Source organism: Neofelis nebulosa, chromosome 5 (assembly GCF_028018385.1).
Source record: "Neofelis nebulosa isolate mNeoNeb1 chromosome 5, mNeoNeb1.pri, whole genome shotgun sequence".
NCBI lineage: Eukaryota > Metazoa > Chordata > Mammalia > Carnivora > Felidae > Neofelis > Neofelis nebulosa.
The window spans coordinates 117,127,635-117,144,780 of NC_080786.1; the positions used below are offsets into that span (position 1 = coordinate 117,127,635).

Here is a 17,146-nt window from a genome sequence, read left to right on the forward strand (position 1 = left end):
CTAAGAATGAGCCGATGCATCTAATTGGGTAGCCCCGATCTCGGCTTAGAGGTTTTGCAAAGCTCAGCTCTGATATTGGGAAACTGAGTGACTATGAGCCTCAGTCTGTAAAATACAATCTCCCTTATGGAACTGATATGAGAATGACATGAATTAATGTATTTAGAGCATCTAGCATATAGTAAGCCCTTTTAAATGGTTTATATTGATAAAATGTTTTTATTGAGATATATTTGATGTACAACATTTTTTAAAGTTTAAGGTATACAACATACTGATTTGATGGATTTATATTGCAGGATGATTGCCATTGTAGCATTAGCTAACTTCTCTATCCCATCGCATAACTATCATCTCTCCTAATGTTGGAAACAATTAAGACCTAATCTTAGCAAGTTTAAGGTTTATGGTTCAGTTTTGTTGTCTGCAATCAATGTGCTATACATTAGGTCCTTAGGGTATAATTACCTACTATTTGCAAGTAGGTATCCTTCCATATCTCTCCTATTCTCCCACCCCTGGTAAGCACCATTTTACTCTCTGCTTTCATGATTATGTTTTGTCTTGTTTTGGATTACACATATAAGAGATATCACACAGTATTTGTCTTTGATTATCTTGTTGTATAATGTCACCAGGAATATTAGCTCAACATAAACAAAAGACAACTAGGTTATTGCAAAGAGCAACATTTTTTTTTTTTTAATGTTTACTCATCCTTGAGAGAGAGAGAGAGACAGAGTGCGAGCAGGGGAGGGGTAGAGAGAGCTGGAGAGACAGAATCCGAAGCTGACTCCAGGTTCCAAGCTGTCAGTATAGAGCCAGATGTGGGGCTTGAACTCACGAACTGTGAGACCATGACCTGAGCTGAAGTTGGATGCCGAACCAACTGAGCCCCCCAGGAGCCCCCAAAGAGCAACATTTTGAAGCCAGAAGTCAAAATCTTAGTTTCACTTTTACACCTGTTACATTTCTAAATCAAGGTGATTAATTTACTAAACCTTAGTTTCCTGTTTATAAAATTAGGTTAGTATTACCCACCTGTCCAGCCTATTTTATAGGGACAAACTAAATGAGATTGTGTGAGTCAGATGACAACCATGTTTTGAGCAATGTTATCATCCAAGGAAATGTTGTCTTTACAATCTACCCATGTTGTAAGAAAATAATTTATTAAATAATTATGCACTGTTTTTAAACTCTGAAGAGCTGAATTACATGTGCACTCAATCGCATAACCACCAGATCAGGAAGACAAACATGGAGGTCTTCAACTATGATTCAACTTATGCCTGATACCTTATTTTCCTCTTCCATTTGCAACTTTTCTTTGAATAATTACTAATTTATAAAGATTTCTTTTTAATTCTGAGGAATAAACTCAAGGCAGATTATTATTATTTTTTACTTTTTTTTCTAGCAAAATGTAATTATGTGAACCCAGTAAAGAAGCCATTTCCACAAGTAAAATATTTAAATTATTCTGTAAAAGCTTAAAATTTCAAGGGCTTTAACCTACTTAAAAGGAGTGAGTGGTGTGCTGGGATTAAGCCAAACCAATTAATTTGTGGAAAACATACTGAAGATGTTTTTCTATATGCAAGAATGAAAAGTGATAAGGCTGTGGACAGAACGTGGCTGATCTTCATGGTGAATTAATCTGAACCTTCCCGCCTTTTTCCCCTCAAATGCTCACTGCATGATTTCTTTCCAACCTCATTAACTTTAAAGTGAATGTCGTACAAAGAAGATAAACAGAGTTAGAAGAAAAAGGACTAAGGGAAGAGAGGCAGGTTTGCAAGGTGAAAAGACTTGTATTGATGCCTTCTATACAAAGAATTTAACTGGGTCCATTTTGGGAAATTCTTTGAATTTATTTATTATGTTTAGATCCCTTAATTTTCTATACACAAGATCTTTTCAATTGTGCTGTTGCCTGTGATATATTTTTTTTTAAATTTTTTTTTTTTTTCAACGTTTTTTTATTTATTTTTGGGACAGAGAGAGACAGAGCATGAACGGGGGAGGGGCAGAGAGAGAGGGAGACACAGAATCGGAAACAGGCTCCAGGCTCCGAGCCATCAGCCCAGAGCCTGACGCGGGGCTCGAACTCACGGACCGCGAGATCGTGACCTGGCTGAAGTCGGACGCTTAACCGACTGCGCCACCCAGGCGCCCCATCTGTGATATATTTTTAAAATGAGGTCTATTTCTATGATTGCCTATGAAGTTGCTATTTTTTTTTTAAGCAGTGTGTCTGGACACACCCTAATTGTCCTTGTTACTATGGTTCAATTAAGTCTAGTTATGCAATCCTGAAAATTTTTTCTTTAAAAAAATTTTTTTAATGTTTGCTTTTGAGAGAGAGAGGCAGAGTGTGACCAAGGGAGAGGCAGAGAGAGGGAGGCACAGAATCTGAAGCAGGTTCCAGGCTCTGAGCTGTCAGCACAGAGCCTGACGTGGGGCTCAAACCCATGAACATGAGATCATGACCTGAGCTGAAGTCGGACACTTAACCTACTGGGCCACCCAGACGCCCCCTGGCAATTTTTTCAAATATAGCTGGAGTCATTATTCGTGAGGATTTAAATAAAACCTTCCCCTTTTGTCATTAGGCCTCTGTTTTCTGTTTCCTTTCTCTTTTATCTATCTCTCTTGCTGTCTTTTTGTTAACCCTCTCATCATCTTCCAGACTAACTTACTTAAAAAAAAATTCTTCCTCTTCTAGGATTAGAGTTCAGAATTGAGTAAACCTCAGTGATACATATGTATTTGAATAGATTATATCTCCAAGTGATAAACTTCTGAGCATAATTTTGGGCATGTTTTAGAGTCTTGCACGTATGTGTGTTTGTCTCTGAAGTGAAAGAACTGGACAGACCGTCTCCATGTTTTCATATGCTCTTTTCAAAAGTGATTTTCTGAGAATTCAAACAATTTTGAAAGATACTGAGAGGGATGATTAATTTTATGTGTCAGCTGGGCTACCCTACGATGACCAGTTGTTTGGTGAAACACTAGCCTGGATGCTGCTATAAAGGTATTTTACAGGTCTGATTAACATTTATTGTCAGCTTACTTTAGGAGAGGAGATTGTCATTGGCAATGTGGATGAGCCTCTGTAATCAGGTCTTAAGAGCCCAAACGTAGGTTTCCCAGAGAAGAATGAATTCTGCCTCAAGATTATGACACAAGACTCTTGCCTGACTTTTCAGCCTACTTGCCTGCCTTCGATTTTGGGCTTAACAGTCCTCACAATCACATAAGTAAATTCCTTAAAATAAATCTCTCTCTCTCTGTATTTATCTGTCCCCTTTTCCCTATATCTCTGTCTCTCTCTCTTTCTTTATATATACATATATATATATATATATATATATAAATATTATATATTAAATACCATATATAATTGAAATGAGGTCTATTTCTATGATTGCCCATGAAGGCAAGAATAAATCTGTAATTGGTTCTATTTCTTAGGAGAGCCCTGAACTGACTGATGCACGGAGGCATACATCATAATATTCTATAGTTTTCATTAAAATCGGCTATTTCATCGGATTGATCTTTTCCAGGGTCTCTGGCTTTTTCAAGAAGGAAGCTCTAGCTAGACATGTAATTCACAAAACTCTCTGCATGGAAGGAAACATTCCTTTACAAGAAATTGGCAAGCAGCCTGGCTGCGTCCAGTACCCCCAGCTCCACCATGTAGTTTTGGGCTGGGTCTCAGTGTGTCTGCAGTTGAAAATGAGGTGGGTGCTGTTCAAGACGCTCTACTCAGGTACCTGAACAGACAATGCCTCCGCTCCTTGCAGCCTTCACACACTTCACTGTCCCCTGAAATTATGGACTTTCTCCCCACTTACGGTTTCAGTTTCTAATAGTAAGTTAGAGATTTCTTTTGTTATCCTTCTAATCTTGAAATATCATGAAGTAAGCAAACAACTACATTGTTGTGGTGAAACTATGGACAGTAAAACACGTCAGTTCGGTTATTCAACATTTCTTTGTTTGTTCAGCCTGTTATAACAAAGCACTATAGACTTGGTGGCTTATGTAAACAACAGAAATTGATTTCCCACAGTTCTAAAGCCTGGAAGAGTGAGTTGAGGATGCCAGGATGGTCAGCTTTGGGTTAGTATTCTCTTCCAGGTTTCAGACTGCTGACTTCTCACTGTATCCTCACGGGGTGAAAAGAGCAGCGAGAGAGGAATCAAGCTCTCTTGGGCCTTTTTATTAAGGGTGCTAATATTATTCACGAGGACTTCACCCTAATTACCTCTTACAGGCCCCATCTCCTAATAGCATCACATTATTAGGGGTTAGAATCTCAACAAATAAATTTTGGGGGACACAAACATTCAGTCCATAACAATGTTTACACTCAATTCATCGGGAAAATAGTACTATGACTATCATATGACTGTATATTGGTAAATTTGGTAGAAGTAGGAGATTATTGGAATTCAACTTACTTAGGTTAGCATAGCTGGTAAGAAGCAATGCCAGGAGTTAAGGCCTGGATCTGTCGGACTCCAAAACCAATAAACCTTTCTGAAATCAGTAAAAATTGATTTCTGGAAAATGTTAGGTTAGGCCAGTGGCTCTCAAAGTGAGGTCCCAGAATGAGTACCACCTGGTTAACTTATAATTCCAAAATGTTAGCTAACCTAATGTTCTCCACTTACATCCTTTTTTAAAAAAAAATTTTTTTTTAGCGTTTTATTTATTTTTGAGACAGGGAGAGACAGAGCATGAACAGGGGAGGGTCAGAGAGAGGGAGACACAGAATCTGAAACAGGCTCCAGGCTCTGAGCTGTCAGCACAGAGCCTGACGCGGGGCTCGAACTCACGGACCGCGAGATCATGACCTGAGCTGAAGTCGGCCGCTTAACCGACTGAGCCACCCAGGCACCCCTCCACTTACATCCTTTACTCTCCTGCCTTACACAAGTAGATCCTTGACTTTGTGTTTACTATAATGGATGAAAAATAATTCAGTGCTAAAAATAGAAGAGAAAATGTCTCTCCAAATTTGAATCCATTACAGACTTATACAATAGTAACTTTTGAGGAAAACTTAACATGTAGGATAAGGATAACAGGCTGACCCTTCTCTCTCCCCTCAGAAAAAAATTATTTTCCTGGAACCAGGGCTGGGTGAAGCAGGATGCCATGAGCAGAGATGTGTGGGAAGTGACAAGAGTACACCCTGAAGAGGAAAGGATTGAGTAGGGGCTAGTCTCACAGAGGTCATTTGCCACAGCTTTAAAATAGAAAAGGGATTCTTGTCCACTGGGGCCTAGTGAAGAGAGGGCAGGGCAACCACAGGAACTGAATAGCAAGTGTAGATAGGAAGGGAGGGGGGACCTCCAGAGGCAGTAACTGTGGAAGCAGATGAGAGAGTTAGGTGGGGTGAAGAATTCCTCAGTCCAGGCAAGCCTGGTAGGATGACTCAAACCTAGGAGGTCAGACTCCTTCATGCCCTGACACCAACTCTGTCTTCCCATCCATCCATCCTCACCAGGTTAGACACATCCCTGGAGAAGGGAAAACCTAGAATTTACTGTGATTCATTTTCTGTCATTTCAGTGAAATGTGACTCAACATAGAAATGAAATTGAGTAATAGTTTATAAAGTCATGTTTTTTTTAAACTTTATTTTGAAGTTATTTTATAAAGTCATGTTTTTTTTAAACTTTATTTTGAAGTTATTTCAAACCTATAGAAAACTTGCAAGAATAGTTCAAAGAACTCCCTCATCATATTTTCTCAGATTCAGTCTGTGTTTTATCAGCCTTTCTTGCTCTATGTATACATCCACTGTCATTTGTCGAACGATTTGAGAGCAAATTGCAATTGTGATGCCCCATTACCTCTAAATATTCCAATATCTACTTCTCCAACACAGGGACACTCTCTTACAGAACCTTCACACTGACCCCCATATTAGGAAATCAACAATGAAAAATACTATCTTCCAATCTACAGACAGCATTTAAATTTCACCAATGTCTCCAACAATGTTGCTTTTTCCTTTGTGATCTAGAAACCTGTGTTTCCCTTAGTTGTCATATCCTTTCAGTTTTGTTGAGTCTGGAAAAATTCCTCAATGTTTCCTGGCCTCTTAGGACTTTGATAATCTGATCCTCAACATGAGTCCAAATGATGCTTTCTCTTAACTGTAGTCAAGCCTTGCATTCTTGGAAGAAATAGCACAGTGCTCTTCTCAATTCTTGAGAATGTAGGCATATCAATGAAGGTGTCCTACCACTGGTGATATTAATCACTTGGTCAAGACAGAATATTCCAGGAATCTCTACTTTCCCCTTTGTAATTTATTAGTTTTCTGCAAGGAGAAATTCTGCTATTACATTACTGACTTGTTACTTACCAAAATGTCGACCAGGCCTTAGCTCCATTGATGACTTTCTCCTGAATTAGCCATCAATCTATAATGGTTGTCAAATGGGTGATATTCTAATTGTCTTCATTTATTAGTTATCATTCTATTGTAGTAGAGAGATTTTCCTTTTTATTAATTATTACTTGTTTATATTATATGGATTTTATTTTTATTTTATTATTTTCCACCTTATTATATATGGAATTACAAATTCCTATTTTGTTCAGTGAGTTAGAAATCCATTACTCTTGTTATTTATTCTGATGTAAATTGTAATAGATGTGGCCCCTTCAAAAGAACTCATTTGTTTTTGTATTTTTTTACTCTTTGGCATAATGAGATGTCTGAGGCTTATCTGGTTTTTGCCTCCCTCTACCCCTGGAATCAGTCAATCAGTCACTTTCCAAAAAGTTCTGATTTTTTTTTTAATGTTTACTTATTTATTTTGAGAGAGAGAGAGAGAGAGAGAGAGAGAGCATGTGTGTGAGTAGGGGAGGGGCAGAGAGACAGAGAGAGAGGGAGAGAGAGAATCCCAAGCAGGTTCCTTGCTATCAGTGCAGAGCCCCATGCAGGGCTTGAACCCATCAAACACTGAGATCATGACCTGAGCTGAAACCAAGAGTTGGTCCCTTAACCTATTGAGCCGCCCAGGTGCCACAAACTCTGATTCTTTTTAATGAAGGATGGTATTCAGAAACAAAGATCTTAGTACTTTATGTACTAAGTACTTAGTACTTCATAGCTTTTGGGATAACATTGCTTCAAGTACCTCTCAGAAAACAGAACTAGGAAATACATGTACATATATTCATACACCTGTATGTACATATCTCTGTATTCTCTTTATGTATCTGAATATTGTAAAAAAATGAGTTCATGCTAGTATCTCTTATTTAAACTCTTCTGAAGACTTCTCTTCTTCTCTGTCCATGTTTGTAAATCCCTTCTCTGACAGTGAGAAATCTGCTCCCTGTTTTCTCTGTCTCTGCTTCTCCCTCTCCATACACCCGTGTAGTCGTGCACACACACACACACACACACACACACACACAGTTATTTGCTCAATCAATTTACTACTTTGTTTATAACAATAAATCTCCCAACCATACGGGCTGCCTGTGCACCTGCCAGCTCTGTGTACCCTGCAACTCACACGACTTCCTTGGCTTCCAGCTACCTAGCTGATGTGTCTGCATTATTCTCACCCCTTCTCTGGCCTGCAGCAACCGATCCCCTGTGCTGAAAATATATTTCTGACACACCTGATTTTTATGGGCACTTACATGTTCTTCTCAAAATTATTACCTGTCTGAAACCTTAAATCATGTCTCAGTTAAAAAAAATGCCTTCCTCTTGAAGCCCTTTCAGATTATCCAAGTGGGAATGGCTCCTTCCTACTTTTTGTCTTCCCCATTCTCACCTGTGTCCTCAGGGCATTAGGTCTTTGGGAGACCATCTACCCATGGATACCAGTTGACCGGATGCTGGGTACTTCTTGCCTACATGTTTCTGGCAATTGTTTCCTGTGAAGGGTACTGGATTCAGAGGAATTCTTTTTCTTTTCTGCATGTAATCTTTGAACATATTTTGTTGATGTCCTAGATCACAATAAACACTACTATTGTGTCTGTCCATTTTACTATTGCCTACATTTGCCATCCATTATGTTCTCTGTGTACTTATATATAGTCTCTGAAAGCCAGGTTCATTCAAGGGATGCAGATTTTGCCTGTTTCCCCTCATCTGGGCTAATTTTATCCCAAGTCCTGTAACCACGCATCTCAAGATCTTCATACTGTATAAAGGGCCAGACTTTTTTGGGACTAGTAATAATTGCCTCTGTCACAGAGTGTATAGTTCTCCTAACAGTTATGAACACCCTTCACATTAAAATGTAAGGTCCTCAAGGTCAAAACTTTTGTTTTTGACTTATTTTTATTTTTTTAATGTTCTATTTTATTTTTGAGAGAAAGACAGAGCACAAGTGGGGGAGGGGCACAGATAGAGGGAGACAAAGAATCCAAAGCAGACTCCAGGCTCCGAACTGTCAGCACAGAGCCCAGCGGGGCTCAAACCTATGAACCGCGAGATCATGACCTGAGTTGAAGTCTGATGCTTAACCAATTGAACCACCCAGGCTCCCTACTGGCTTTGATTTTTATATAGTTTGTATATATATATACTGGCTTTGATTTTTATATAGTTTGTATATGTTGTATAACATAAATCAAAGACTTGCTAGGGATTGGTATTCAATAGATATTTAAAAAATTTTAGCATGGAATAGACTATGCTTCTCCGACATCTCACACTGAGACAATTCCACATCTGGCTATGCATTGTAGCTATGATTTGGTTTGATGATTATTTCCAATATTATAACTCCGCTCAACCAAATGTGCTCCAGAGTAGTATAGTGTGAGACAGTAAAATTCAAGAAAACTTCTTGGAAAAAATTAAAAATAATGTATTTTTGTTGCATTCAATGTATTTATTTGCCCTACGTTTGGAACTTTCAAAGGCCTTGGATTAATGTTAAAGTAATTTTCCAGAGAAAGCCATATTTAAGGAAGAAAACATTATTGATTTCCTCTGGGATTCATTTAACAAATTAGATCATCATACATAGAATTTTATTGATCATTCACATGTTTTCCAGGCTATGGCTTGTCTTTCCGAGTACAAACTCATATGTCAGAAATATTCATTTTCACTGTAAACACTTTAAAACATAATATGGAAAATGGCAATTATTTGTAGAAAAATCACCATATGGTGAATAACTGACTTACCATTGGACAATATAGCAATACTTCAAATAAGTGTCAAACTAAAATAGTATGCTATGTACTTCATCTCTGGAGCCTACAGGTTAGCTGACGTTCAATTTTGAACATGATTTGATGTTTCTTGTTCAATTTTGTTTCCTGTGGGCTTTTTTGGCTACCTTAGTAGGAGGCATAGAGATAAATTTATACAGTACTTATAATTTGAGCTCTGTGTTCACACTATTTTCACTCCTGTTTTTAAGGCATTTTTTCTTAAAAAAACGAATATCCGGTTATAGCTTGCACAGAGAGGCTCTTAGTTGCTATTTGGTTAGTCAATGTATTTCAACAAAAAGACTTTCTCATGCCCAAATGACTGATAAAGCAGCCTCTTCATTAACCCAGTGTTCTATCCACTTAAATACTCATATACAATGGGAATTTGGCCACCATCAAGTTCTCATTTCCATGAATTGTTCACTTAATAAGAACTTGACATGAGATGGGTGATTAGGCTTTCTTGGGTTTCACTTTTGTTCCTTTCTTCTTGTTCACTCTCTTTTCCATTTGTGAAATGCATTCTTGTTTCAAGATCCTTGAGCACACAAGAGAAACTGCTCATTAGCTCTTTATGTCTTTTCAATGGAAACAGCAAGATTTTTGCTGATGTTTTCATTGAGTTTGTTTTCAAAATGTAGAACATGGCAAAATCTTTAAGAAGAAAGAAGAACTTCAGTATTTTTTTTTTACAAGCACTGTTGCCATGAGTGAATGCCAAACATCCGAAAGAACACATGAAACCAAAAATCTGAAATAAAATCTTTTACTTTATGCCAACTGGTATAACATAATCCTACATGTTGACAGTGAACCAAATTTGCTCTGTAGGATCCTTTAAAAGTGGAAGGGTCTTCATTGTCCCTATTTTGGTGTGAGAAGTCAGATTTAGTTACTATGATTGCTCCCTTCTCTGCCTAGATCAGGCCTCTCCACCATTGGGCTATTTCAGAATTTGTTTATTAGAGCATATGAACAGAAACTGATAACAACCCAGAGTTGGATTTGACTCACTACGGAATAAGCTGTCAATAAATATTTGTTGGATTGAAATTGCCTTGTGAGGCACTGATGAGAAATCATCAGATATTGATGATGTCTGCTGACCTTTTATCATAGCCACTTTCAAGTCAGACATCAAGCCTACTTTTCCATTCGCAGTCTGGAGAACCTATTATCCTTAAAGGCTTTGTTTGTAAAAATACATTATCAGAAAAGCAAAATATACTGTTAGAAAGATACTGTGTTTACACAGAGCTTAGAAAACTATTTTACCCAGTAGTAAGAAATAAAACCAGTTATGTCTCCTCTTCCCTTATAATGTAAGACACTGCAAATTTCTAGGTCTCAAAAACTATAATAAATGTGCCCCAGGGAAACCATAATGTCTCTAAAATTCACATATGTATTCTCAACAGAAAAATTTGCATTTGATTCATTATGTTGGAACATCCATTCCATGTTTTCTTGAAAAATAAAATTTACATACTGTACCTAGAAGGCTCAAGTACTGAATGTGATTTTAAATTCAGTATATGTTTCAAGGCAAAACACTCACAGTTGGAGTTAGAAATCCTGTTTTACTTGAAGGTTTTAATACAGGTTGAACTGAAAACAGAAATTATGGGATATGTCTTATCAGAATTGGGTTCAATATTACAAAAAACTAATTGCCTTAAAGGCTTCCCACTATCCAATACAGAAATTAATACGGCAGGGCCCTTGTTTATAACACAATGTAGGTTTTGACAGCTAATAGCCCTTATTAAAACCCACTCATCTTCCTTTCCTAAATCACAGTTCATTTCCAACTTAGTACAAATTCTGAAGAATGAAATGAGACATTATTTTTAGGACATTGTTCCAGTGTGGTAGTCATTTAAGAAACTTGTTGTGGGGGCACCTGGGTAGCTCTGTCCATTAAGCATTCCACTGTTTGATTCTGGCTCAGGTCATGGCCTGATGGTTTGTAGGCTGGTTGAGCCTGGCGGGGGCTCTGTGCTGGCAGCGTGGAGCCTGCTTGGGATTCTCTCTCTCTCTCTCTCTCTCTCTCTCTCTCTCTCTGTTCTTCCCCTGCTCGCAAATAAGTATTAAAAAAAATAAATAAATAAATTAAATTAAATTAAAAACAGAGGTTTGTTGCACAGTTGAATTGGTGGCCGGAACAGGAGCGGAGGGCCGAGAGCTCTGGGCAGCCCCACTTCCCCCGCAGGCCTAGTTAGTTATCCGCACACCCGGGAGGAGCGGGGCCACGGCAGGCGCGGGTCACCATCACGATACACCCGGTCAGCGAGGCCGAGCCCGGCAGCCCCGCCTCGCGGCCTCAGCGCTGGGACACTAGGCCCCGCACTACCCGCTGCGGCGCTGGGAGCGGTGGCGGGAGCCTAGCTATGCGGGTTCCTGTGGCGGGAACTACGGGCTTACCTCGAGGGAGAGTTGGGGAACCCGAAAATGGCTCAAGGTAACAAACGGATATGGTCTCATCAACAGGAATGCCACCGAGGAAGATGGATTTGTAGAGCAGACGGCCCCAAAGAACAGCCCCAGGGAAGCACCTTCGCAGGGCAGGACTTGAAGTTGTGGGCGCAGCGGGGGCGGGGCAGCCCATGCTGCGGGTGCAGTTCCAGGGCAAGGCAGGAAACGTGCAGCCGACCGGAAGCGTCACAGACGCCGGCCACCTTGCGGGGGATACGGGCGCCATTACCTGCACCAGTTACCGGCAGAAAGATGAGAGGAGCGAGAGTGGGAAAGTGAGGGACTGGAGGCCTGACCCGACAGCGCCGCCCTACCCCCCGAGCGCCAGCCCAGCTCTCGGGCCCTCCAGTGCCGGGAGAAGTGATGCGCGGTGCGGACAGCAGGGCGCAGCCGAGCCAGGTGGAATCGGCCCCCGAGGCCCTAGACCACGGTTCTGCAGGGGCCCTGCTGACCGAAGAGCCTAGGGACAAAGGCAGTGAACGCGACAAGCAATGTCAAGGCGACGAGATCAAGGAGAGGAGATAGCACGGACTTGAACAGCCACCTCCTCATCAGTACCAACACCTCTTCACTTACCGCACCCGAGGCCCAGAACACCCCAAACCGCAAGAAGGCAAAAAGACAAAAGCAGCCTCCACAGGAGAAAATTTCTCGGCTCCAGATGCTAAGCAAGGTGGGGCTGAAGTTTTTACGTTGTTTCGAGTCTGGGCAAGTTGCGATTTTTTTCTTTTTCTTTTTTTCTTTCTCTCTCTCTTTTTTTCTTAAAGAACCACACTTTTAATTTGTAATAAAAATTTACAACTTGATTTTTTTTCCCCAAAATGTCAACCAAGTACAAGCACCTGTTAACAAAGATCTTCAATTAAAAAAGAAAGAGAGAGAGAGAAGAACCTCCTACTTTGGAAAGGGGAAACATTTGGACAAAGTCTCAAGTTTCTTACGTGACACAAAGGAGTTACAAGACATAAAATTAGGATAACCTCGAAAGGTTTGTTCCAAATAACACATTTCATGTCTGTGGAATGTTTTACTTGTCTAAATGTGAGAATCAGGAAGAATGATGTCTTATAATAAAGGGTAATAGATATTAACTGGTAATATTCCCTAGATACTGGAATGAATTTCTCCATTGTACCCAGAAAGTCAGAATTTGTTTATTGATATTTTCCTCTTTCTAAGTGTTTCACTTTTAATTATTTCTTGATCCTTCACTGCCTGATATCACAGTGGAGGAAATAATAAACTCAAAAAGGCGGGCTTTGTTTATGAGTGACCACATGGAATAGGAAAAAGGACATAAAACCAGTAGATCTAAGGTCTAGTCTTAATTCCTTTTCTTATTCTTAATATAGTGTGGAACAAGTCGTGTCAACCATTTGGGTCTCAGTTTTCTTTTTACGGATGGGAGGATTGGGAAAAGTAAGCTCCAGTAACCATTCTTGCTTTAAAATTGGATAAATTGTGTTTATCACCATTATTTTTGCACCCAAGGGTCACCAATACATTCCAAACGAAATTAAAACGTAGATTTATCCTATGCTTTAAGAAAGACATCATGCTGAGTATTAGTGAAGAGGAAATAAAGGTTGGAATTAAATTTATTGTTTGTCTTCACGACCCAAAGCTTCAAATACTACTGAGGTTATCTGCGTGACCCATCTGAGCGATGGGAACACAGCCTTCCTGTTAGCCAGTGGAAAAGGACTTCTGTCAACCCATGCTGCTTGCTCAAGTGTGCTGGCTCTTGCCTAGCTCACTTGTCTCCCCTACTTAATACATCACATTCACTTTCTCATTCCGTTCGTGTTATTGGATTCACTCTCGCCTCACTCTTCTTGGTTGCTACTTGATTTCTAAGTGCTGTTGCCTAAGCATCAACAGTATGAACTCTGCCTGTATCCTACCTAAGTCTTGAGTGTCAGAGGGTAGATAGAACATTGAGATCCTTGGAGACAAGGGTTTAAGTAACTCTAAGGTATTATTATTGATAGGTCATTCAGCTTGGGAAAAAAAAAAAAGATGACTACTTTAGATTTTTGTATGTGTTAGTGACATATTTAGAGTGATTGAAATGACATTTACGTTTGACTAATCCCGAGGATCTGGCCTTAGGGAGTGTTTGGAAAAGAGCATAGTTTGTTTAATTGAAATTTCTCTGCCTGTTATGCTTTCCCGTGTCGCAGCAACTAAGTTTACATTCAGTGGTGGTTGTTGAGCTTAGAAGAAACAAAATGTTTGAGGCTTCGCGGTATGCACGTGAACATCAGGCTGCCAAAGCAGCTACAGCATCGTATGCAGACCCTGACTTGTGTAGAAAGAACTGCCAGACAAAAAGAGAATTATTTAAAGTCTCAGGGTTTCTCTCTTTAGTTCTTCTTTGCCTCAAGGGAAAGAAGCGGATGTAAAGACATCTGGAAAGCTTTCATAAAGTGAGATTTTACTTATCTACCTCTGGGTAGATAGGTTTAATTTCCAAACTCTTTAACTGTAAGGGGAATACATTTGCTCATCACTCTATGGAGTATTGCAGGAGAGAGAGAGGGCAAGACCTATTACAAATAACAGCCCAGTGCGGCTGAATCTTCCACATGTTGAAATTGAAGATTTTTTCAACTGGAGAATGCAAGGGCACCTAAGAGACTTATTTATGTAGTAGTGGTGATTAAACCTAAGCCCTCTGGTCCATTCTGTAGTGTGAATTGGAGACCAATTTTGGTTTTTCCATCTGGATCTCTTTGTTGTGATAGATCGTTGACACGACTTTAATACAAGGAAAGAATATGTTTTTTTTAATGTTTATTTTTTATTTTTGAGAGATAGAGACAGATAGAGCATGAGTGGGGGAGGAGCAGAGAAAGAGGGAGGCACAGAATCAGAAGCGGGCTCTAGGCTCTGAGCTGTCAGCACAGAGCCTGACTCTGGGCTCGAAAGCACAAACCGTGAGATCGTGACCTGAGCCAAAGTTGGCCGCTTAACCAACAAAGCCACCCAGACGCCCCAAGAATATGTTTTTAAAAAAACGCAACAACAACAAAAAAGACTGAAATGGGATCAGCAATTGGGACATTGGAATAAGGGTCCCTCTTCTTTTTTAGCTTTTCACTCCTTTGTTGCATCTGAAGATTTTACTTTTGTGCTGACATGGGAATTTGTGCTTGGTTTTGTGTGTCTTTTCTTTGATTGATGGTCTCAAGCTTTAGTGTGTTTGCAACTGAATTACAGATTTATTTATAGAGATTTGTGTGCTGAGAATATTGGACTACATTAGATTCTCAAAACACTGATGTAAGAGAGAAAGAGCAGAAAGTGTGAGAAGAAATTTCTTTGATAAACAGACATGACTGTCACTAAGCAGTTTCAAAGAGAAGGAAGAGGCTTTAGTTGTTGAGTCCCACACCTTGCATGTTGGCTCCTACTGTTCAGAGGAGGAGTGGCTGACAATAACTGGAGAAAGCTTAGAAATGTATGCATGGGAGGGGTTGCCTGGGTGGCTCAGTCGGTTAAGTGTCCGACTTCGGCTCAGGTCGTGATCTCACAGTTTGTGAGTTCGAGGCCCACGTCAGACTCTGTGCTGACAGCTCAGAGCCTGGAGCCTGCTTCACTTTCTGTATCTCCCTCTCTCTCTGCCCCTCCCCCGCCCTCTCTCACTCTCAAAAATAAATAAACATAAAAAAGAGAAATGTGTGCATGGGATTTTAGATAGTTTTTAAAGCATGTTAAAAAGATAAGTTATTTAAGAAGAACACAGGTTGCAAAACAATCTGAATATGAATTTTAATGTAGTGCAAATGATCTGGAAATTGTAGTCTGTTATAAACTTTTCTGAAAATATATATTTATCTGAAACTAATTCCCCAACTTCCATTCTGATATAGGTTTTGGTCATTCTACTCAGAATTACTGTTATTGGTTCTCTAATTACATGTAAATAATAAAAGGAAGGTGCAAAACTGCAAAACCTTACAACTTGAGTGTCTAAAATGTTCTGGGTTGTTCTAATGGGAAGGATATGGAGTGCCATAAACAAGCATTTATTGGCTTGGTCTCTGTGCTTTTGATCGAATTCCTTATTTTCTTTAGGAAGACTTTGTGTCTTTCTGCTTGTTTGTTAGTTTTCTTTTGTTACTAGGGTTTTGGTTGTGGAGAAGGAGGAAAAATTTAAAAAGCTTAAATTAAATTTAAATTTAAAAGTTTACTCTGTAGGACATCAAGTTTTGAAGAAGCCATATCATTTAGGAGTTTCTTGATGGGTTGTCCTCAAGAATTCCTGAATTTAGAGATCCATTTCAGGTTAACTCCACTATTCTAAAAGTGGTTTGCATTCATTTGTTTCATTTCTTTTGATTTTAATTTTCTGTGGTATGTATACACTTCACATAGTTAACAATTCATGGTTCCTTTACTATTTACATGGACTGCAGTACATAGGAGTCTATGTTCTCATGGTGGAACTATTTCCAGATGGCCTATAAATTGTCATTTGCCATAATGGTATTTTTTTTTTCTAATATGAGGCTAGCAAGAGCCTAAAAGTAGATGGAAATACACAACACGTAAGTCTTTAGGCACTCGTACTTTGGGTAGCTATCTCATCCTGCTTCCTCAAAGATGATTCACAGACTTATCTAGGAGGGATGGTAGAAAAGCAAAAAATAGAAATAGTAATCTTTGAGAAGAAAAAAGATAAAGGTTGTGTAACATATAGAGGTTCTTGCAATTTCTCCATGGCATGCCAGTAGAAAAAAATGGAAGAGGGGCCATTGGGTGGTTCAGTTGGTTAAGTGTCTGACCTCAGATCAGGTCATGATCTCACGGTTCATGAGCTGTGCTGACAGCTCAGAGCCTGGAACCTGCTTCAGATTCTTTGTCTCCTTCTCTCTCTCTGCCTCTCCCTGATCACATTCTGTCTCTCTCTCAAAAATAAATCAACATTAAAAAATTTTTTAAAAATGGAAAAAAGAACATCTAGAAGAAAAAGAAAATACATGCAAGACCTCTTATTTGGCCTCTACAGGTGGCTTTTGTCTCCAAACTCCTTAATTATAACAAGAATTATCTAAGTTAATCTACGTTCAACATTGATGGTGGAGAAAAGGCCATTCACTTCTAGTTTTAGATGCATAAAACCATTTACTTACTTTTTTCTCGTCTTTCCTTAAACCTAAATATAATTTTGACTTTCATATGTAATTTTTTGTTTCATTATAAAAAAGAGCACATAATGTATATGAAATGAGTTGCTCTTTATTTTAACTGGTGCTGTCACATTATTTTACATTTTTTAGTTAACACATCGATGATATATGTTTTGGTTTTTTATTACGTAGAAATTACAAATTACTTTTTAAATGATGTGCTCATAATGTAGCCTAGGCTGTTCTGTGGCATGTCAAAATTCATCTAAGTAAAGTTTAAAAGTTGAAAAGAATACTTGTTTATA

General features: G+C 39.1%; 1 long non-coding RNA gene across 3 annotated transcripts in view; it reads left to right on the forward strand.

Annotated features, from left to right (window-relative positions):
• The first annotated feature begins 12,016 nt into the window (after positions 1-12,016).
• The window catches only part of LOC131512663 (uncharacterized), a 130,590-nt gene continuing 125,460 nt past the window's right edge, over positions 12,017-17,146 (forward strand). For all 3 annotated transcript variants that reach the window (XR_009262228.1, XR_009262226.1, XR_009262227.1), the window contains exons 1-2: positions 12,017-12,379; positions 12,540-12,694. This is a non-coding gene — a long non-coding RNA (uncharacterized LOC131512663). The remainder of the gene's footprint in view (positions 12,380-12,539; positions 12,695-17,146) is intronic.